The 23,131-nt window shown below is 37.3% G+C and overlaps 1 protein-coding gene across 2 annotated transcripts in view; it reads right to left on the bottom strand.

The window, feature by feature from the left end:
• The window catches only part of TBL1XR1 (transducin beta like 1 X-linked receptor 1), a 176,795-nt gene that overhangs the window by 51,001 nt on the left and 102,663 nt on the right, over positions 1-23,131 (bottom strand). The window contains exon 3 of one of the 2 annotated variants that reach the window (XM_018047615.1): positions 19,263-19,379. The exons of the other annotated variant lie outside the window; for it this stretch is intronic. The gene's annotated coding sequence lies outside the window, so the exon portion shown is untranslated. The remainder of the gene's footprint in view (positions 1-19,262; positions 19,380-23,131) is intronic. 2 annotated transcript variants of the gene reach the window in all.

The following is a 23,131-nucleotide window of genomic DNA, read 5'->3' as shown; positions in this document are numbered from 1 at the left end:
CCTGAGATATCACAGGCAAAATAAAGAGAATAAGGTACCAGGTGTAACAAACTCATTGAGTTATTTAAACAAACACTACATATAACATTATTTATGAAACAATTTATTGGATAAGAAATATCCTTTAGTTTCTGGAAAAAAAAAAAAAAAAAAGACTAAGTCAGTAAAACCAAGACAGCTAAGCCCTAAGTGAATCAAAACAAGTGTCCACAGATTGGTTATACTCATTAAATTCTTTGGAAGAACAGTAGTAAAAATGTGAGGAAGACTGTTCTGGTAGCAGAGATGTATGACTGATACAGATTAAGAGCCCAAGTAGAGGGAAAAATTGTAAACATGTTAACATTAATCCCAGTGGGCAATATGTGCTTGTTCAACTCGAGTGAAGACGGCTTTAAAACCAGGTTTAAAACTCAGCAAACTGATAACACACGTACACCCTCAACACACACAAATACAACATAGGTATTAGTAAATCTTGAAGACAAAAGTCAAAAGAAAATGGAGTAGATATTGCTGATATGTAAGAATTGAGGCAGGCGTTCCAGTTTTATTGAAAAAGGAGTAAGAACAGATTTCATCATGAAAATCTCATAGGTCAATTTCACAGGTTAAGAGAAAATGGACAGCAGTACAAGCCTGTAAGAGTTTCTGTTTAAAAAACAGACAAAAACACCATGTAGAAACAAATAAGAACATCACTCCATAACCAAACTTTGTCCATCCTTTAGAAGTACTCTTAGCTGGTCAGGCTGTATAGACTCTCTAATGGCAAACATGGACTTTTAATAGTCTCTTATTAGAAGAAACTTCTGTTTTACAGTACATGTACTTCCTTGCTAACACCATTCAAAGTGCTCAAAACCAAAAACAAGATTCGTTATATTTGTCATATCCATGACAAAGCTCAATTATTTAATTTAATTTAAAATTACGTGTCAAAGTGAGGTGTACAGACCTGTAAGTTGATCTTTAAGGGATCCTAGAGATCAAAAGTATTCCTTTTAGTATTATAAGATACTGCGATAAAATAATATGTCTTTTCCACTGAATTGATATTTATACTGCTATTACAAACCAATAGTTGGTAAAATGGCTCACATCTTAGTAAAAATCAAGGTACTAATACTTCATTGCATTAGTAGTTATCATACTATTCACTGTTGTTGTTTAGGTGATGCTGCTGCTGCTGCTGCTAAGTCGCCTCAGTTTTGTCCGACTCTGTGCGACCCCGTGGGCTGCAGCCTACCAGGCTCCTCCGCCCATGGGATTTTCCAGGTAAGAATACTGGAGTGGGGTGCCACTGACTTCTCCAGTTTAGGTGCTAAGTCCTGTCTGACTCTTTTGCAACCCCATGGACTATAGCCCACCAGGATCCTCTGTCCATGGGATTTCCCAAGCAAGAATACTGAAGTGGGTTGCCATTTCCTTTTCCAGGGGACCTTCCCAACCAAGGGATCAAAACCACATCTCCTGCTTCTAAGGAGGCGTGCTCAGTAGCTCAGTCGTGTCTGACTCTCTGCAACCCATGAACTGCAGCCTGCCAAGCTCCTGGATTGAACATGCATTTCTTGCATCTCTTGCATTTCCTGCACTAGCAGGCAGATTCTTTACCACTGAGCCACCTGGGAAGCCCCCATACTATTCACTGCTGCTGCTAAGTCGCTTCAGTCGTGTCTGACTCTGTGCGACCCCAGAGACGGCAGCCCACCGGGCTCCCCCATCCCTGGGATTCTCCAGGGAAGAACACTGGAGTGGGTTGCCATTTCCTTCTCCAATGGATGAAAGTGAAAACTGAAAGTGAAGTTGCTCTGTCCTGTCCCACTGTTTGCGACCCCATGGACTGCAGCCTACCAGGCTCCTCTGTCCATGGGATTCTCCAGGCAAGAGTACTGGAGTGGGGTGCCACTGCCTTCTCCGATACTACTCACTACTCTACACTTAAACACACACACACACACACACAAAAAAAATTCTTCACTGAAGAGGCTCCTTGATGAAGCAAGAAAAACAATTTTATTAAAATTTTAACCTCAAAATACATCTTTGCAATATCCTCTGTAACAAAAAAATACACACATAGTACTTCTGCTGCATACTAAAACGATGGTTGTTTCAAAAAGCACTATGAAAATGTCTGAATTACAAACTGAACTAGTTACTTTTTTCACGGAATACCATTTTTACTTAAAACAACTGACAAAGTATGGTTTTTCAGACTGAGAATCTGGCAGACATTTTCTTGCAAACAAACAAAGTGAAACTGTCACTTTTAAGAAAACAACTAACAATATTTGTTGGCAAGAATAAAACTTAAGCTTTTAAGAGATAATTAGGATTTGGAAAATCTATCAGCCACCATGAGCTTCCCAATACTACTCCAGAACTTCTGTAATGAGATCAGTGGAGGTGTTAATGACTAGTTTTTTATATTGTATAATGAACATTTGGAAGATCTGTATAACTCAGTGAACAAATATTTTCCCAATGACTAGCATAAAATTATGCATGAGAAAACAATCCAAAGTTCAAGAGAAACTAATGGATTTTAATATGAGAGAATACAAAAAGTTCATTGACACAACTTCAGATCTTGCAGTGCAACTAACCCTTAAACTACCCAGTTGCTGAGATGTGGAATAGTATCACAGGAGAATATCCAAATTTATTTGAAAAATGAGTCTTATTTTGATTTTAAAAATTTACAACTCTATCTTTAAAAAACCATTTTTTCCTAAATTCCAACTGTAACAATGTATCTCAACTCGTGAATGCAGAAGCAGATGTGAGAATCCAGCTGTCTTCTACTAAGCCAGAGATTAACAGAAAGATTTTCAAACATTTAAAACAATGCATGGAAAATGTTTGTCTTGGAAAATTATTTTTATAAGGCATACTACGTGTGTTAACATGTTATAGATGGGTTTGTTATTGTTACATTTAGGTGCATTAGTACTATAAAACTTCACAGTTTTCATTTCTGATGCAGCATATATTGATAGCTATAGCCCAATTAAAGAAAAATTTTCTGGAGTCATTAATAAATTAAGAATGTAATGAGATACTATGTCTAAAATGCTTGAGACCTCCTAGCATAAAAATTTATCCCCTCATGGCAATATTGGTGCTAACCTTCTCTGGAAAAATTCAAGAGTTTCCCTGGGGATATAGACCTCTTAAGCCACAATATTGTTCATATTGAAACATGACATAAATCATGATCAGTTTGATCTGTTATGTTTATATTACAATTACATTAGGTAGCCAGTAAATTTATATCTAATCAACAAAAAAGAGTACTCAACAGTAGTACCCTTCATGCAAAAGTTCTAGTTTTGATAACACATGAAATCTACGAGCAAAAGTATGAGGGGGTGAAAATTACACATTTCCTGAGACTGTACCTCTAAATGAATTTCTTTCCAGACACAGACACTTGATTCAGTAATTTTACTGAAATTCAGTTTGTCCCTCATTCAACATTTACTGAGTGCTAATGTAAGTCTGGCACTGTTCTAGGTATTGAATGCAGTAACAGTACAGAAATCTATTAATACGAAGAATTATATTGGACAGAACAGTCTTCACAGACAAACTCTAGGTCGCGTCCCATTTTTTACCAAATTCTTTCATGAAAAGCTGTTCAAAAGGTGTGGAGGCTGTGGTAAGGGAGCAATGCCACCATGACACGCTTCCTCCTCTAATGGTGTGGACTCCCACCATCCTCCACGTCTGCCCAACCTCATCATTTATGTTAAGAGAAATCTCTTCCCCACCAACTGAAACATGAAGCTAGCCTCTGTCTTTCAGTGTTTATATAACAAAATGCTAATAAATAACAATGGCTTGATGTCCTGCTTTCCAAGAACTTATAACAAATGCATAAATACACTGTCTAACTCAGAATTTCTCAAATTTGAGTAGTTATCAAGTACCTTCTACAAGAAAACAAAGTAACACACTAGTCCCAAGAGTTGGCTTTTATTGTATTGCCAAAATATAAATTAAAACACTATTCATAGTCCTTAACTGATAGAACTTCCAACTAAAACTTGAAAAAAAAAATTACCTATCAATACCAAGGTACTACATGTACAATGTCTATGGCAGGATTAAAGTAAAGTCTTAAAAGTGGCCACCCAGATAATCTAAAGACTATCACATGGACAAAAATTCTTCAAATTTCTTATGGAAAAATTACTAACCCAGAATATATTTACAGATGGTGGACCTTACACACTTTGTCATCTAACAACGTGAAAAAGTGACATAAAGTGGGAGACCTGAAGACCAGAAGAAATGTTTGAGAAGGTGGCTGCTCTCAGGCCTTCAATTTATCATTCCTAATATAATCTTTTAAGAAATGGTCAATAATGATATGAGTAATTATACTACTTATATGATTTATAAAATGCAAGTCTATTTCAACACAAATGTAAATTTGTTTTTCATTTACTGGCAACTTATGTAACATATAATTCAACCTTCAAAAACATATATGCACATATGTCTCAGAAACTTTTAAATCTAATTGGTGTTTTAATAAAAACAGACATCTTACACTTTATAAATAATGGACTTTGTAAATAACTATAAAGAATATAGATCTTAGACTTTATAAATAATTCATATATAAAGATAAATATAATCACATGAATGAGCTGGCAAGAACAGAACGGAACACTACATTAAAAAACTAAAACATAGGCCAAGACACAAAGGAACTTGGGGGAGGTGTAGTGTGTCAACTAGAAGTTAATAAAGGAGTAGTGTATTCGGTTCACTTAGGTGGCTCAGTCGTGTGACTCTTTGCAACCCCATGAATCGCAGCACGCCAGGCCTTCCTGTCCATCACCAACTCCCGGAGTTCACTCAAACTCATGTCCATCGAGTCCGTGATGCCATCCAGCCATCTCATCCTCGGTTGTCCCCTTCTCCTCCTGCCCCCAATCCCCCCCAGCATCAGAGTCTTTTCCGATGAGTCAACTCTTCACATGAGGTGGCCAAAGTATTGGAGTTTCAGCTTTAGCATCATTCCTTCCAAAGAACACCCAGGGCTGATCTCCTTCAGAATGGACTGGTTGGATCTCCTTGCAGTCCAAGGGACTCTCAAGAGTCTTCTCCAACACCACAGTTCAAAAGCATCAATTCTTCGCCACTCAGCCTTCTTCACAGTCCAACTCTCACATCCATACATGACCACTGGAAAAACCATAGCCTTGACTAGACGGACCTTTGCTGGCAAAGTAATGTCTCTGCTTTTCAATATGCTATCTAGGTTGGTCATAACTTTCCTTCCAAGGAGTAAACGTCTTTTAATTTCATGGCTGCAATCACCATCTGCTGTGATTTTGGAGCCCAAAAATATAAAGTCTGACAGTGTTTCTACTTTTTCCCCTTCTATTTCCCATGACGTGATGGGACCTGATGCCATGATCTTTTCTGAATGTTTTCTCAATGTTGAACTTTAGGCCAACTTTTTCACTCTCCTCTTTCACTTTCATCAAGAGGCTTTTTAGTTCCTCTTCACTTTCTGCCAGAAGGGTGGTGTCATCTGCATATCTGAGGTTATTGATATTTCTCCTGGCAATCTTGATTCCAGCTTGTGCTTCTTCCAGCCCAGCGTTTCTCATGATGTACTCTGCATATAAGTTAAATAAGCAGGGTGACAATATACAGCCTTGACATACTCCTTTTCCTATTTGGAACCAGTCTGTTGTTCCATGTCCAGTTCTAACTGTTGCTTCCTGACCTGCATATAGGTTTCTCAAGAGGCAGGTCAGGTGGTCTGGTATTCCCATCTCTTAAAGAATTTTCCACAGTTTATTGTGATCCACACAGTCAAAGGCTTTGGCATAGTCAATAAAGCAGAAATAGATGTTTTTCTGGAACTCTCTTGCTTTTTTCCATGATCCAGCGGATGTTGGCAATTTGATCTCTGGTTCCTCTGCCTCTTCTAAAACCAGCTTGAACATCTGGAAGTTCACGGTTCACGTATTGCTAAAGCCTGGCTTGGAGAATTACTTTACTAGCGTGAGATGAGTGCAATTGTGCGGTAGTTTGAGCATTCTTTGGCATTGCCTTTCTTTGGGATTGGAATTACTTAGAGGCTAATAAAAACTAAATGAACACAAAACTATATGTTCAGGGCGAGCTGGGAGAATGTCTGACTAAGGTAGAAGGTTTAGCCCCACAGTTTTTCAAAATCTGCTGTACATTATGTCTTCTGGGGAACCCTGAAAAAGCCTGCTGACTATGTAGCTTCCTATACTAATTAAACCAGTATCTCTGGAGGTGGGAGCCAGACAGCAGTATTTATGAAAGATTTCCAGGTGAATACAATACACAGCAAAGTTTGGGAAGCCCTTGTTCACCCTACTGAAAGCAATCTGACAGTCTGTGCAAAATGTGATGACTGAAAAGCAGCTCTTCAGATCACAGAGACAACACTTGCACAATCCATGTGTCCTTCTGTATCAGTTTCCTAGGGCGGCTATAACAAGGTGCCACAAACTGAGTAGCTGAAAACAACACAAATGTATTGTCTCAGTTATGGAGGCTGAAAGTCTGAAATCACGTTTTTCAGGGTCACGTACTCTCCTTGGTTCTCCAGGAAGATGTTCCCTTGCCTCTTCCAGTTTTGGGTAGTGGCCCCAGGCATTTCTTGACTTGTGTCTCCATCTTCATTCACATGGCTATCTTCCCACTGGGTCCATGTCTTCATAGACCACATGCCGTTCTCCTATGTCCATGAATCTGTGTTTAAATTTCCCACTTTTTCAAGGACATCTGTCACAGTGGGAGAATGACTCGCCCTAAAGACCTCATCTTAATTACATCTGCAAGGACGTTATTTCCAAGTAAGATCACATCCACCAGTATCAGGCGTTACAACTTCCACACATCTTTGAAGGAACATAATTCAACCCACAACACCTAACTTTCAAAACTCCCCTGACAAATCAACCATAAAATTTAGCGGTGAGTGGTTTAATGCAGAACTCCAGCTTAGACAGAACTCAACTATGTGGCAGCTTCTCAGAGCTTGAAAGAACAACAAATCTGAAGGTACTTTAAACAGAGCATCCATCCATCTCCATCTCCTCAGCAATAAGACTACTCTATTATTAAACAATACAGGTTAAAAGAATAAAGTGCCCTCAAGCTAGTTTCTTCTAGCCCTGACTGTTGAACTTCTATTTTAAGACACACCTTTAGCAAAGTCCAAAATTCTCTACCCCAACAATCAAGTCCCATCTGATATGCCAACCTAAAGGCAGAGCTTATATTCCTTCCTATGCCCTTACAATGAAGAGGAACTGGACAGCACTGTCGGTCCATGGCAGTGGACTAGTTTCCTGGGCCTGCCATAACAGGTGCCACACGCAAGGTGGATTGCAGCAGAAACTGACTGCCTTACAGTTTTGGAAGTCAGAAGTCCAAGCATCAAGGTGTTGGCAGGGCAATGCTCCTTCTAAAGGTGCTAAGGAAGCCTCTCTCCTAGCTTCCTGGGCTCCTGGAGGCATTACTCAAGCCACCTTGCCATAGCTCCATGTGGCTCTTCACACTGTTCCTCCTCTATGTCTGTGTCCAAACTTCCTATTTTCATAAGGACATTCCCAGGTGGTGTGGTGGTAAAAAAAAAATCTGCCTGCCAATGCAGGAGACACAGGTTCGATCCCTGGTCTAGGAAGGTCCCACATGCCAGGAGCAACTAAGCCCATATGCCACAACTATCGAGCCTGGGCTCCCAAGCCCAGGAGCCGCGACTAGTGAAGCCCACGCGCCCTAGAGTCTATGTTCCGCAACAAGAGAAGCCACCACAATGAGAAGCCTGCATACCGCAGCAAACAGGAGGCCCTGCTCATCCCAACTAGAGAAGAGACCTAGCTGAAGAAGTCAGAAGAAGACCCAGCACAGCCGAAAATAAATAAAAAATAAATTTAAAGAATTAATCACTCTTCTCCTTTCCTGCAATAGCTAATTCATCCCCACTCCAACAACTTGGACCTTGGTTGTATGACATAAGTTGAGTGGATGAGCTGATCAATCACGGCTTTAAGCGGTATTAGAAGTATCTGCCAGTGCTCTTACTCTTTCCTTCTGGCGCAAGAATGAACATGTCCTACATGGGGTCTGTTCCAAAAGCTTGGATCCCCAAATAAGAAGACACAAAACAGAGCCACAGTCAACCCATATTATCTACACACAAGAGATTGGGAAATAAATCTTTATTTTTGTAAACTGGTGAAATTATTTATAATCTTAAAAGAAAACTAATACACTTTGAAGTAGTATTTTGATTGCACATATCCCTAAGGGATGTAACCTAGAGACCAAAAAAAAAAAAAAAAATCACAAAAAAAAGTTTAAATTGCTCTCTGTAGTCTTATTATAGTCATTCTATTAGTATTATTAATTTGAATATTTTTATAAATATGTAACAAATAAGACATTATGTTAAACCCATTACAAACCAAAATTCTCCAAAAGAAAAAATATACACAAGTAGGGCAGCAGTAAAAATCTTCTTATCTTCTCTTCATGCTATTCTACTCTCTGTACCTCAAGCTGGCTACCCCTGAAGGATACACTGCAGTATGCTACGGAGTATGAGAAGACAGAGGATAAACGTCACATTATCCCAGGGAACACTTTTTTTTAAATAATAAATAAGTGTGGTCATTTTAGTTTTATTAAAAAAATCTCTTATTTGATGGAATTTAGTAAAAAAAATTATTTTAATGTTTATAATACAGATATATTTTTAATAAAATCATACAATACAAATCAAGCTTTAAAACCTTAGAGTAACCTTAAATCTGAACTGAAATATAAGCAAGAATTTGTGATTTATTTCTCCTACTAAACATACACATTTATTTCCTTATTCTAAAAAGGCCTACAGCAACTAATGATAACCTAGTAGTAAACAGCACTCCATGCTTTGATTGCAGGCTCTAAATAGAAATAAAACCACTTCGGAGGAATGACCAATTCCAGCACTGAAGCAGAAAACCTGGAACATCTTGCCATGCAAGAAAGCAAGGACACAACCCAAGGCCACGTGCGTCATGTCAAAAGGAGACAGGAACCACAATGAATTAAAACACCTCAAAAATAGTTCTTAATCCATGAGATTATAAAAATTAAAAATAAATTTCACATCACTGGTCACCGTGAGAGGGCATCACCAACTCATCAGTCTAAAAACTGGTAACTAGAACAACTCAAGCACATACCCTGCTTTTGTTGTGCAAGTTCTATTTCAGAATATCCTAGTACTTGACTAGGAAGAGCCCTTCTTTACAGAATTCCATCTAATCAATGCAAAAACAATGATAGGATTTTAAAAACAACTATTTTCTATCCCTAAGAAAATTAAAATCTAGGCAACAATCAGTAATGGGCACTATGACCACCAGGGGGAACGCCAATGTGGAATTTTATAACGGATATGTTAGACTAACAACAACTAAATTCACTTATCAACATCAACGCCACAAAAAGTGACACAACCAGATGGTCTATGCCTCAAGGTGAGGCAGAAGGAAGAAAAAAGGAGACTTCATGATCAAAGACAAGTGAATTTAATCACACCTCTTAACCATCACTTTACAGAAGTTACAGGGGGACAGCAGAATGTATCAGTAATTTCACAAGGATGTGCTGGGCTTAGCTGTTCAGTCGTGTCCAACTCTTTGTGACCCCACGGACCGTAGCCCTCCAGGCTCCTCTGTTCACAGGGATTCTCCGGGCAAGAGTACTGGAGTGGGTTGCCATGCCCTCCTCCAGGAGATCTTCCCAACCCAGGGATCAAACCCAGGTCTCCTGCAAGGCAGGCAGATTCTTTACCATCTGAGCCACCAGCAAAGCCATACGACTAGCCAAATCGAGAATGTGGGGAATTTGACAAGACAAATTTATTTCTACCAACAGGTGGAAGAGATTGGAATTTAGCAACCAAAAGCAGTGTGCAGATCTTGTTTGGATTGTTTAAAAGCAACCATCTGAAAATGTCACTGGGGAGAAAAAAATAACAGTTTTAACTCTCTTTAGCTCTTCCAGTTTCTCATCAGGCTTTCATCTTTTCCAGACCACTGTAACGGTTAAAGCCTAGTGTTTTTTCCATATTAATGAATGTGAAGGACAGGGAAATCTATAAGAACAAGGGCAGTGAGTGCAGAGACAAAACAATGACTATTTCACACTCAACATGCATCCTAGCTTTCTGACCCTGATTTGAATATGAAGTCCTGGGCCTGACTCTCCTTTCTCTGAAAAGTAAACAACTACAGAGAAGATAAGTTGGTATAAATTTATCTAGACACACTCCATTTCAGCAGACCAACTATCAAATTGCTGATCAATTTCCTGCTTCTCAAGTACAGGTATTAGAACAGCCTGCTTCCCTCAATATGATGCAAAGGCATGCTAGCTACTCAATAAATAGCTAAAACACACACACACACAAAGCCTCAATAAACAGCTAACACCCCCCACCCTCATAATAAATAGCTCACACACACACACACCCCTAAGGCACAAATTAGAAGGTAAGATTGCTCTTCTTCTCATTGCTCCCAACTTTATCTCTTTCTTGGAGAAGAAGGAATTACATTTAGGGAAAATAAAATACTATCTTTACCCAGAGACATCAACTTCAGAATCACTTTGATCTCCTCTGAAAATATTAAGGAGTTGGCAGTAAGCTTTATTGAAAGTGAAAGTGAAGTCGCTCAGTCGTGTCCAACTCTGCGACCCCGTGGACTGTAGCCTACCAGGCTTCTCTGTCCATGGGATTCTGCAGGCAAGAATAGTGGAGTGGGTTACCATTTCCTTCTCCAGGGGATCTTCCTGACCCAGGGATCGAACTCAGGTCTCCCGCATTGCAGGCAGACACTTTAACCTCTGAGCCACAGGGAATCCCCAATTATTAGTATAGTTTAAAAAAAAAAAAAAAACCTTGATTACCATACGGTAAACAGATATTTAATCTTTGTTTTTAACTACAATTATACAACTAATACTCTTCAGAGCAGAATTTTCTTATACAATTCTCTGAACTAAAGGAAAAAGAAACATTCTTGAAAAAAAAAAAGTTTTTCAGGGCACACATCAAAACCACTCAACTTCAATTAAAATACCTGTAAGTTATAAGAGTAATCATTATGAAAAAAATGTTACAAATAAAAGTTATATGAAAATGAATACATATGTTAGAAACAATGAGCATTTGAACCAAGTCATGTAAGTTTTTAAGACTAAAACTGTTCCCACAAATCATACCTATTTTCATTCTACTGCAAGGTTTTTAGCATTTTATAGGTACCCTACTGACATAAAGGGATTCCCTGGTGACTCAGTGGTAAAGAATCCACCAGACAATGCAGGAGACTTGAGTCTGATCCCTGGGTTGGGAAGATCCCCTGGAGAAAGAAACAGCAACCCACTCCAGTATGCTTGCCTGGCAAATTCCATGGGCAGAGGAGCCTGTCAAGCTACAGTCTATGGGGTCACAAGAGAGTCAAACAAAACTTAGTGGCTACAGAACAAATGACCTAGAAGCTCAAAATATAAATTATAATAAATAAAACACAAATCAGGGAAAAAAATTTTGTTTTTAACCTCAAATATATAACTAAACTTACTTTTTAGAGCAGAATTTTCTTTGGGCCTGCTGATACAAAATAACTGTTAATTGATACAATCTATAATATATAAAATATTACGAATCATAGGCTTTAGAGCTGAAGGGAACAGGAGAGTTTTCCCCTCCTGGTTAGTAAAGTAATGCTCAAAATTCTCCAAGCCAGGCTTCAGCAATACGTGAACCGTGAACTTTCAGATGTTCAAGTTGGTTTTAGAAAAGGCAGAGCAACCAGAGATCAAATTGCCAACATCTGCTGGATCATCGAAAAAGCAAGAGAGTTCCAGAAAAACATCTATTTCTGCTTTTTTGACTATGCCAAAGCCTTTGACTGTGTGGATCACAATAAACTGTGGAAAATTCTGTAAGAGATGGGAATATCAGACCACCTAAACTGGCTCTTGAGAAATCTGTATGCAGGTCAGGAAGCAATAGTTAGAACTGGACATGGAACAACAGACTGGTTCCAAATAGGAAAAGGAGTATGTCAAGGCTGTATATTGTCACCCTAATTATTTAACTTATATGCAGAGTACATCATGAGAAACGCTGGGCTGGAAGAAGCACAAGCTGGAATCAAGATTGCCAGGAGAAATATCAATAACCTCAGATATGCAGATGACACCACCCTTATGGCAGAAAGTGAAGAGGAACTAAAAAGCCTCTTGATGAAAGTAAAAGAAGAGAGTGAAAACGGTGGCTTAAAGCTCAACATTAGAAAACGAAGATCATGGCATCCGATCCTATCACTCCATGGGAAACAGATGGAAAAACAGCGGAAACAGTGTCAGACTATTTTTTTGGGGCTTCAAAATCACTGCAGATGGTGATTGCAGCCATGAAATTAAAAGACGCTTACTCCTTGGAAGAAAAGTTATGACCAACCTAGATAGCATATTCAAAAGCAGAGACATTACTCTGCCGACTAAGGTCCATCTAGTCAAGGCTATGGTTTTTCCTGTGGTCATGTATGGATGTGAGAGTTGGACTGTGAAGAAGGCTGAGCGCCAAAGAATTGATGCTTTTGAACTGTGGTGTTGGAGAAGACTCTTGAGAGTCCCTTGCACTGCAAGGAGATCCAACCAGTCCATTCTGAAGGAGATCAACCCTGGGATTTCTTTGGAAGGAATGATGCTAAAGCTGAAACTCCAGTACTTTGGCCACCTCATGAGAAGAGTTGACTCATTGGAAAAGACTCTGATGCTGGGAGGGACTGGGGGCAGGAGGAGAAGGGGACAACCGAGGATGAGATGGCTGGATGGTATCACTGACCCGATGGATGCGAGTCTGAGTGAACCCCGGGGGTTGGTGATGGACAGGGAGGCCTGGCATGCTGCGATTCATGGGGTCGCAAAGAGTCGGACACGACTGAGCGACTGAACTAAATTGAATATTAATTAAAACCTCAAAACTTATTTACGTGTAAATATACAATCATTTTCTCTTTAAAAAACTGGTTAAGAAAAAAAAAACTAAGAGGGATGGATCTAGTACTAGGTGTGAGTAGTATGCAAAACTGAACCCATGAAAACAGTGACTGCAAAATGGAGATGAAAACAAAGCATCTGCTATTTCCAAAACTTATACAGAGATATGAGCACACGTCACATGGGAGAGGAAGAACAAGATCAAACAAAGAATTTCATCCCTTTTCTGAGTTTCTGGGTACTCAATCAGTTATCACAGGGTTATCTAACTTTGGAAAGATTTTTAATCTATTCACATCCAGTAGGTAGGAGTCTGGAATTATTTCCCTTTGGACTGTTCTATATTGAAGAAGCATACTGTGTTGAAACTCAAGCCTGCCAGAACTGAAAGAATGTTCCTCATTTCCATTATGTGATGGAAATGGGTTTACCTCTTTTTGTCTTCCCTTACATTAGTGGAAAAGGAAGCTTTCAGAGCGATACTTAAGAATAGTGGGAAAAAAAAAAAAAGGCAGCAAGAGGTAACAGCAGCAAATGAAAACATTCATTTTAAAATTAATTTTTTATTTACATAGACCACTACTCTACAGAAATAATACTGGATCATATAATAGGATGATCCATAGGGTACGTTAGTTTTTTCAAACACTATGAGGATTCAGTTAACAAATACTGTACTCTAGGAATGACAGTTTATTTGTGTTCATTAAAAAAATGCAAGCTATGTGAGAGCAGACACTTAATCCTTATCATTCACTACTATTGTGCCTGAAATAACAGTTCGATTCATAAAAGGCACTCAATGATTGTTGACCAAATGAATAAATGTTTCCCACTAGGACAGTGATGTTTTAAAGAGACCAAAAAATAATCTCCAATGATGATTAAAATTCAGCGTTCCCTCTCATCCACTCCAATGTTGATCTCTACTACTCTCTCAATTCCAGTAACTTGTATCTCCATTTCTTCGGGGTGGGGTGAGGTGGAGGGGGACCATGACACTATGTATGAAGGGGAAAAAGGCCACGTTCCAATTTCTAGCCTAATAGTCTTACTTAGTGTGATGTATCAAAATCACCTGTGCAGCTTCTTCAAAGTAATGTTATAAATTTTGTGCCAACCAGGAAAAGTCTTAATTAAGTTTCAGCAAGTCAGACGTACAGCCCAGGCATGTCTATCTTAACAAGTTCCCCACAGCATACAAACCATGCTTGCATCACACTACATACTTCAAAAATGTCTCTATCTTTAAATCCTGTAACTGTAAACAAAACAAAATACACACACCCTCTTTTTCACTGTGTGTATGTACTAAGTCACTTCAGTGTGTCCAACTCTATGCAACCCCATGGACTGTAGCCGCCAGGCTCCTCTGTCCGTGGGATTCTCCAGGTAAGAATACTGGAGTGGGTTGCCATTTCCTTCTCCAGATGTTCCCAACCCAGGAATTGAACCTGTTTCTTTCATCTACCTGCACTCGCAGGTGGGTTCTCTAACACTAAGCCACCAGTGGTGGCAGTTTTTCACTGTAAACTCCTTATATCTTTGATCTACTCCGTTTCTATAACTGAACAGGTTTTCAAGATCATCTCACATTACTCCAGTTTCTCAGTATCCCCCAATCTCGCATCATTCACCTGAACTGTATCTCCATTCCCTCCATTTTCATGCAGATCAGACATTTCAACACAAATGCTATCATCATGACATTTAACTATTTTGGTGTCTAAAACAACTTTGTTCCTCTGAGTTATCTGGCAATCGTTTTACTACATTTTAACTTCCTTCTCAAATTTGCCGTTACGGATTTTCAAAAGCTTTATAAAGATTCTATCTCACTCAAAGCCCCTTAATTTCAGATGGCTTTACTTCTTTGGTAAAAGTTATTAGGACTTTCTGATTTTTTGCTCACTTCAAAAACCTTTAGTTTTATTCACCCTATTGTTCTGTGCTGACTGAAGAAGTAGTAGAAAAAGATACAAAAGAGAAAAAGTAGTCTCCATCACAGAAGCTGTTGGGTCTTCTAGATATATTATTAGCAAATATCACCAGCCCTTCATAAAGGAATTTAATATAGTAGTGGCCAATAAAAAAACAACAGCTTTTCTCTGCTCCAGTAATACGCACCTATAAATAGAGATGAGAAAACACTATAGTTAAAAGACCAAAAGTTTATAAATATTTACAAAAGAAATGAACAAAAGAGGCACAGAATCAAATGACCAAACATTATATTCAACTGAAAAATACAACGTTATCCCCACGTAGTGCAAATGGAAATGTAAAAAAGAAAAAAATCCTTGGAAAACAATCTGGCAATTCTTATTAAAAGTAAAAATATTAGACTGGAAAAATAAGAATTTGCCTTTTTTGTTTTTTGTTAAAATGTGGTCACACAGTTGTAATGTCACTGAGTTCAACTAAGATGTATACTCTGCAATACAGAGAGAGAAAAACACAAATTCCTAAGGATGTTTATATAAGAAGACTGGGTTTTAATGGCAAAAAGGTTAGTATAGTGAATGCCCATTAAGGGGAAGAATCAAAACAAGATTGTGGTATATTCATGATATTCATGGATTGTAAAGTTATTAAAGACAATAAACTCATGGAGCTGAAGCTCCAATACTTTGGCCACTTGATATGAAGCGCTGACTTGTTAGAAAAGACTCTGATGCTGGGAAAGACTGAGGCAGGAAGAGAAGGTGACGAGAAAGGATGAAATGGCTGGATGGCATCACCAACTGGATGGACATGCGTCTGAGCAGGTTCTGGGAGTTGGTGATAGACAGGGAAACCTGGCATGCTGCAGTCCATGGGGTCGCAAAGAGCTGGACACAACTGAGCAACTGAACTGAACTGATGGGGGAAGAAGCAAAAGAAAGAGTACGTGACAAAATGTGTATCTAATGCATTTAAGTAAAAGAATATGTTTAAGCATATAAAGAAGAAAATGTTTTTGTTATTGTTAAAATTTTATGGACTCTAAAGAACTTTGTTACTAATCCACCCCAAATTCAACAGGTCATCATATGCCTTCATTATTTCATACTACTTGCCATTTCCAGAACTTAAGATTAAAAAAAAAAACAAAACTTTAAACTTCCAACATGTGACTTTCTGATTCTGTCCACTTCACTGATTTTTCTTCCTGCTCTACAGTATATAGCGGACTTCTTTTTAGCCCTTTCATCTTCACTCCACTCCTCCAACTAAGGATCTCATCCACTCTGAAGAATTATAAAACCACCATCTGTCCCGCTACATGCCAAACACACACACCCATCTTTCCCATTCCAAACATTCCAATTCTAGCTGCATATGAGCCTGCTCAGTCACTTAGTCGTGTCCAGCTGACTCTTTGGGACCCAATGGACTATACTCCTCCATAGTCCATGGGACTCTGGGATTTTCCCAGCAAGAATACCTGGAGTGGGTTGCCATTTCCTCCTCCAGGGGATCTTTCCAACCAGGGATCAAACCCACATCTCCTACATTGGCAGGCAGATTCTTTACCTTGAGCCACCTAGGAATCCCAATTCCAGCTGACTAAAGCACAGATATCTATGTCCTTTCAGTTATCATCACTCAGCATTACTGGAGGCAACTTATGCCGTATACTTCCCAAAATGTTTCTCCTCTTGCCCATAACTATTACTAATTCTGTAATTCACTACAATTTAAATTTTAGGGGGTTTTTTTGGCATTCAATTTTCTATCCCGGCTTCTACCTGCTATCGCTTACCTTTAAAACACCCCTTTCAGTCACGCCTTCTTTTTTGCAGTACCTATCACCTCTACTACTGCAATACCCTCAACGACTTCTAGGTCTCTTCATACTATCTTCTGACATCTACACATAAAATATAATGCTGATTATGTCATATGTATTCATGACTACCTATTAGCTTCCACATTCTCTCTAAATTGTTTACAGAAGCATTTAAGTTCTCCTTCTCTAATGTATGGTCTTGAAGTATCTATCTGACTGTACAGCATCTTCTTTGAATGTACTCTACATTCAAGTGAGTAAAAAATATTCTAACAAACCCCTAATTCCCACATTTATGCATTTTAAGCTCTTTGTTCCAACTACAAGTGTTAAAATTTTTTCTATTCTTCAAATGTCATCTCCTTATGAAGACTATTCAAATGTCAACATTAAAGGTGTTTCCTCCTTTCCTCCTGTACCCCTGGAAGCATAGTTTTAGAAAAACTCTTTTCAAAGTTGGGCACTAGTAAAAAAAAAAAAAAATTTAGGTTAGAAATCAGAGTATTTGTATTTTCTTTCAAATGTTATTGTTTTTGACAGTAAAGCATTAAATCATTTAACTACCCTAAGCCCCAGTTTCCTATTCTGTAAAATAGAAATAAAACCTACTCTAAAAATCTCACAGGTAGTAGAAGTGCATGAAAACCAATTTATAATTTATGTGTTAACACTGTTATTCTATCATTTTATATTGTGCATATTTTTCAGTCACTATCAAATTACAAGCATTTAAAAGGCAGTCTGTAGTTTACATTCTAGCACATAATAGCTATAAACAACAAGACCAAACCAGTCAATCCTAAAGAAAACCAACTCTGAATATTCACTGGAAGGATTGAAAATGAAGCTCCAATACTCTGACCAACTAACTCACTGGAAAAGATCCTGATGCTTAGAAAGATTGAAGGCAAAAGGAGAGGGGGCAGCAGAGGATAAAATAGTTAGATTAGCATTACTGACTCAATGGACAAGAATTTGAGCAAATTCCAGCAGATAGTGGAAGAGAGAGGAACCTGGTGTGCTGCAGTCCACGGGGTCACAAAGAGTTAGATAAGACTGAGCAACTGAACAACAACAATACACACACACACTCCAGAAGTCATAAAAGCCAGCCCTCATGCATAAGAAACATAATCAAAGCGCAATTTATGTACTACGCCCTTGTCAAAATAAAACATCCACAATCCTCCCCACAGATGTAATCTTTTCAGGAAAACTACCGTCACATAGCATTTCTGGACCTCTGACTTAGTTCACCTGAAACACAGTTGGTTAACTGGACAGGGGCCCTTTAAGATTGCTGAGAAACAGTTAAATAGGCAAAGAATTCTAGTAACATATATATATGTGTGTGTGTGTGTATGTTCACTAGTAACGTACATGTATATGTTCCAATGATATATACATATTATACATATGTAAGTGATGTAAAGTGTCCAATCCAAATTTATCCAACATTCATAGCTGAGCATTAGTGCTTTCGTTTACCCAAAATTCTAGAGGCTGACACATGGTTATTTCAGTAATATGAAACAAGAGATTTTAAAATACAAGAGAAGCACGCTAATTTTGTTTAAGCTGAAAGATCTTGTTTTCTCCTACTTTTACAAAAAGCAAAATTAATGATGGACCGTGTTTATTAATGAACGAGTTAGTGGAAACGATATTTTGGTCCTACAGAAACTTATAAATCTTGAACTTACTACAAGAACTTAAAAGTCCTTGAGTTACCTTAGAAAACCACACAAATCTATTAACACCGTGTCAAACCAAAAAGCAAGACAGCTACTTAAAACTTCTAAGGTCTTATCCAAAGGACACAGGAACCAACCTGAAGAGGCTCTCACTAGCCAAAATTAGGACATCATGAGCAGATGCTATGATAATCTAATGATATCTAAAATGCAAATGATACTCTAAAACACAAATGAGTTTAAATCCGTGAGTTCACAGGATAAGGCTTTTTACAGCAACCATGTCACACTGTTGACTAATATTTCTTGGGATTTTGTTATTTCACAAAAAGATTGCTCTCATATTTGGTATCACATCTGCTCTTAGATCTCATATACACACTCTTGTACTTATCTACTTATAACTCACTTTAAATCTAAATTTAAGATTCCCTAAGTTATCCTTGTAAGAATTTTAATCTACTGTTGCTATAATGCCTGGTAAGGCTACCATGGTTATGGATAAGAAAACGTATTACTAAGAGCTTAACTCTGAAAAACAATGGTCAACCGCCAAGAAGTAGTAGCAGCAAAATAAATCCATGGGTAATTGGGCTACATTGTGGATCAAAATAGATATGGGTAAGAAAAAGAAAGATGAAACTTAAGAACGATGACACCACCTGATGAGAGCAGCAAGCCACTTTGTGCGTTTGTTTAAAAAAAAAAAAAAAGCTCACCCTGTATATGATGTTGCTGAGTTCCATAAACAAACATCAGGCAGCATGACGCAACACAAAGAGTCCTGGACTCAGTCAGGAGACTTCTGTTCTAGTCCAAGGCCTCAGTTTCCTCATCTGTAAAATGAGGGTGCTGAATTAGATAATCTGAAAGGGCTCTTCTGGCTTTAACACTGAGAGTCTATAGATGAGTTCAGGAAGAAGCAGTAAAATGTAGGACTTCTGTTAACAGGGAAGTTAACACTGCAAACAGCAGGTGGAACAGGGATGAAAACAATTTTCAAAAATTTTGAACTGCTCTAAGCAATCTTTTCATAACTTTTAAGTAGATTTTTAGGATATAAAATCGTAACTTTTAAGATTTTGTAACTCTTAAAATGTTTACAATATACCTGCCTTAGTAAGTAACCTTAACATCTAAACCAGATTAGGTGTGAGTGACCAAATTATGACCTCAAAAAAGCAATTCACCTTTAGCCAATGAGACTGCCCAAGTGAATCTTAAAAACAGTACAGGAATACCTTTGGGCTAGTAATTACTTTAGGTAATAAAATGCCTCATAACTGATCTCAATTCTCAATTAAGTAACTGAACAAAGTGTAAAATGACACAAAAAATGATTAGAGTAAATTAGACAATTACTTTTACTTGTAACAAAACAATAATTATATTTATGATACCCTTCTTTGTTAATGAGTGTACCTTCCCTATGCATAACATTTTTCTTGTTAGCTCTCAAAACAGAACCTGACTGCTTCTGACAACAAGGTTAACTGAAATAAATGACATTTTTTTACCACTAGTGACAACAGAAATATAAAGAGAACAGTATTTTTTGTTTAAATTTTCTACCCTGAAAGAAATCAAGCTTCTATATATCGGTAACAAATAATGGAAAGGCTCTGGTGCCTCAAAAACTTGTGGTTTCCTAATGGCAATTTCCTAAATTACAGGTAATTAACTGATTGGTCTACAGTCTGATAAATTTTTTAAGCTCATAGATCCTCTGACACTACAGTTTGCATTTACTTTTCATTTATGTTAATACTGTGAATCTCACCTGGCAGACTTTTAAAACTCTAGCTATATGAGGACCAATAAACGTTATCTCTACAATCAGGAATCAATTAATATCAAAAATCTATCCTTTTAAAGGATGTAATATATATCTTTTAAAATATATAAAGATATAATGAAACAGTCTATGAAAATTTTGTTTTTAAAACTTACTTTATGCAAATCACTTAGTGATTATAAAATAACTTGGCACAGACATAATTCCATTAATCATTCACTTGAACATTTCACACTGGCAATACAGTACCTAATATGTTATTCAGAATCACTAATAAAATTTTTCTCTGGCTGGTAGAAACAAAGGCAAAAATAAAGCAGCCTTGATGGTGATGAAATCTGTTCTTGTCTAGTCTTAAAATGGTTGTGATATCCATGTGCCCCTAAGACAAGTAACCTGTGAAACAAACTTTCCTTCACATTAAAAATATTTTCTATTTTAATGTGGGTGTTTTGACTTATAATCCTAATTAGCTGATTAAAATAAACTTACACTTAAGGCTTCCCTGGTGGCTCAGAGATTAAAGCATCTGCCCGCAATGCAGCAGGCCTGGGTTCGATCCCTGGGTCGGGAAGATCCCCTGGAAAAGGAAATGGCAACCCACTCCAGTGTTCTTGCCTGGAGAATCCCATGGATAGAGGAGCCTGGTGGGCTACAGTCCACGGGGTCGCAAAGAGCCGTACATGACTGAGCGACTTCACTTTAACTGCATACAGCAGATATCAGGATGGATATGGAAAGCATACTGTAGTGCACTGTTCTGCACATAAGCTGTTTTCAGCAATTTACTCAAACTACCTTATTTCCCCCCTCCTCCGTGACTTTTTTCAGAGACCTTAAACATTAAGCTTATTTACTACTAATAAAACTAGTTTTATTATAATTACTAGCGATAGGATACTATAAACAGCATTATTTTTAGCCACTATCATACAGATATAAACCAGCTCCTCAAAAATTCAGAACTGATTGTACTGCAGAAAACACTATTCTCTTGGTACCAAGATCAGGAGCTAAATGAAAATTTGATGTTTAAATAACTAGTTGGTATGTGGCAAGAAGTCCACTGGATTGTTCCTCACTAAATTTCTATCTGTAGAACAGAAACACATTTGTAATTCTTCCTAACACTTGTGTAAGTCGGTATACAGTACAATTTTCTCAAAGACCAAAATGCTTCATTTAGATATCAATAATACAAAATTCTAGGAACAATTATAAATTGCTAAAGCTACATACAAAACAGCAGCACGTTTGCTTTTCGTCTGTTTGTATTTTTGCAGCATATTTGCTTTGAGAAAGTTATAATGGAAATGGTCCCTTTTTTACTGCAATACAATTGGAAAGGTTAAAAAGTCGAAAGACCAAAAATGAGTCCAAATCTATTTCTGCTCTCTAGAAATTAACAAGCCATATATATATCTATAAAAAAAAACAATTAATTATATATAACTTTTTATTTTCTAAAAAGTAAATGTATTTAATAAGTGCTTAATCTTATTCAAACTTCTCATTTCAGGTTAAGGGAAGAAAAACTGTCATTAGAAAGAAACTGAGATGATCAAACTAATGGCGAAAAAATCTCACGATTCTATTTCAGTATTTCATTTTTCTCTCATTTTTATCCACTTATAATTTATTCCAATATATACCTTAAAAAAATTCAGTCTATCAGAATACATTTCCTAAGAGCAAGATGAGGATAAAGAATGAACGAGTAGTTTGGAATTCTTATACTTAATACTGGATAGTATATTAATATTTTTAATATCACCATACTCATCTCTCAAAACTTTATAGAAGAATTATAAAATTCAGCAACTATGATCATCTGTTTTTTAATAGAACTTATTAACATACAATTACCATTTTCCTAAAATACAGATTTTTTCAAATAAATTCTCATCATAATTTAAATCATCATCATAAATTCTCATCTGGCTAACAATTCTAGCATTAAAATCACACAGCATTCCTCTGCTAAAGAATGAATACAACACACTAAAAAATGTGCATACTTTGCAATCAACAGTTGGCCAATTAAAAGAACAGAAAGAGAATCCAAAAGTTTCTTCTATGAGCACTTTCAAAACTTGTTCAAAATACGCAACTCCAGGGACTCCGTTTCCCACCATTCACATTTGACTCTGATCATACTATTATAAATGATCTTTGTGAGATTTTGCCCTATCACTCTGAAGTCTTCAAATTATTGTGTGTATATGTTTTGTCTTTCCACTTACATTGTTTATTTCTACTTCTATCTTTCTACATCCTAAACAGTTCAGAGCTCAATGCATAGGCAGAAAAATGTACCTGATAAATTCTTTAAAATATTTCCAAATTTAAAGAACTACCAGTTTTTATGAAAGCCACCAAAAACAAACAGCAGAGATATACTTCCTACTAGTATCTTTCATAGCATTTCATGAAAATTTCAATCCTTCAGAAAAACTCAAAGAAGTGTACAAAGAACATCCACATAACCATTACTAAGACTTTAAAATTAATGCTTTCTTCTGTTTGTTTTACTCACATCTATTAACTAATCTTAATTTCTGAAGCACTTCAAAAAAAAGTTACCGAAAAAAAAAAAAGTTACAGCTATCTGTGAACTTCCCTCACATATACCCATATTTACTTCAAACTGCCTATCATTAACTATAACAAAGAATTTAGTACAATTTTTGTTGTAAAGAAAAAATTCACGCAAACTACAATAGATATGTACGGGTGCACTACTCAATGAATTCTGACGAATGCACAAACTCAAGTAACTCAAATCCCTAACAG

The sequence above is a fragment of the Capra hircus genome, chromosome 1, assembly GCF_001704415.2.
Source record: "Capra hircus breed San Clemente chromosome 1, ASM170441v1, whole genome shotgun sequence".
Taxonomy (NCBI): domain Eukaryota; kingdom Metazoa; phylum Chordata; class Mammalia; order Artiodactyla; family Bovidae; genus Capra; species Capra hircus.
Note: the sequence above shows the minus strand (reverse complement) of the source record. Positions and strands in the feature narration are given on the sequence as shown.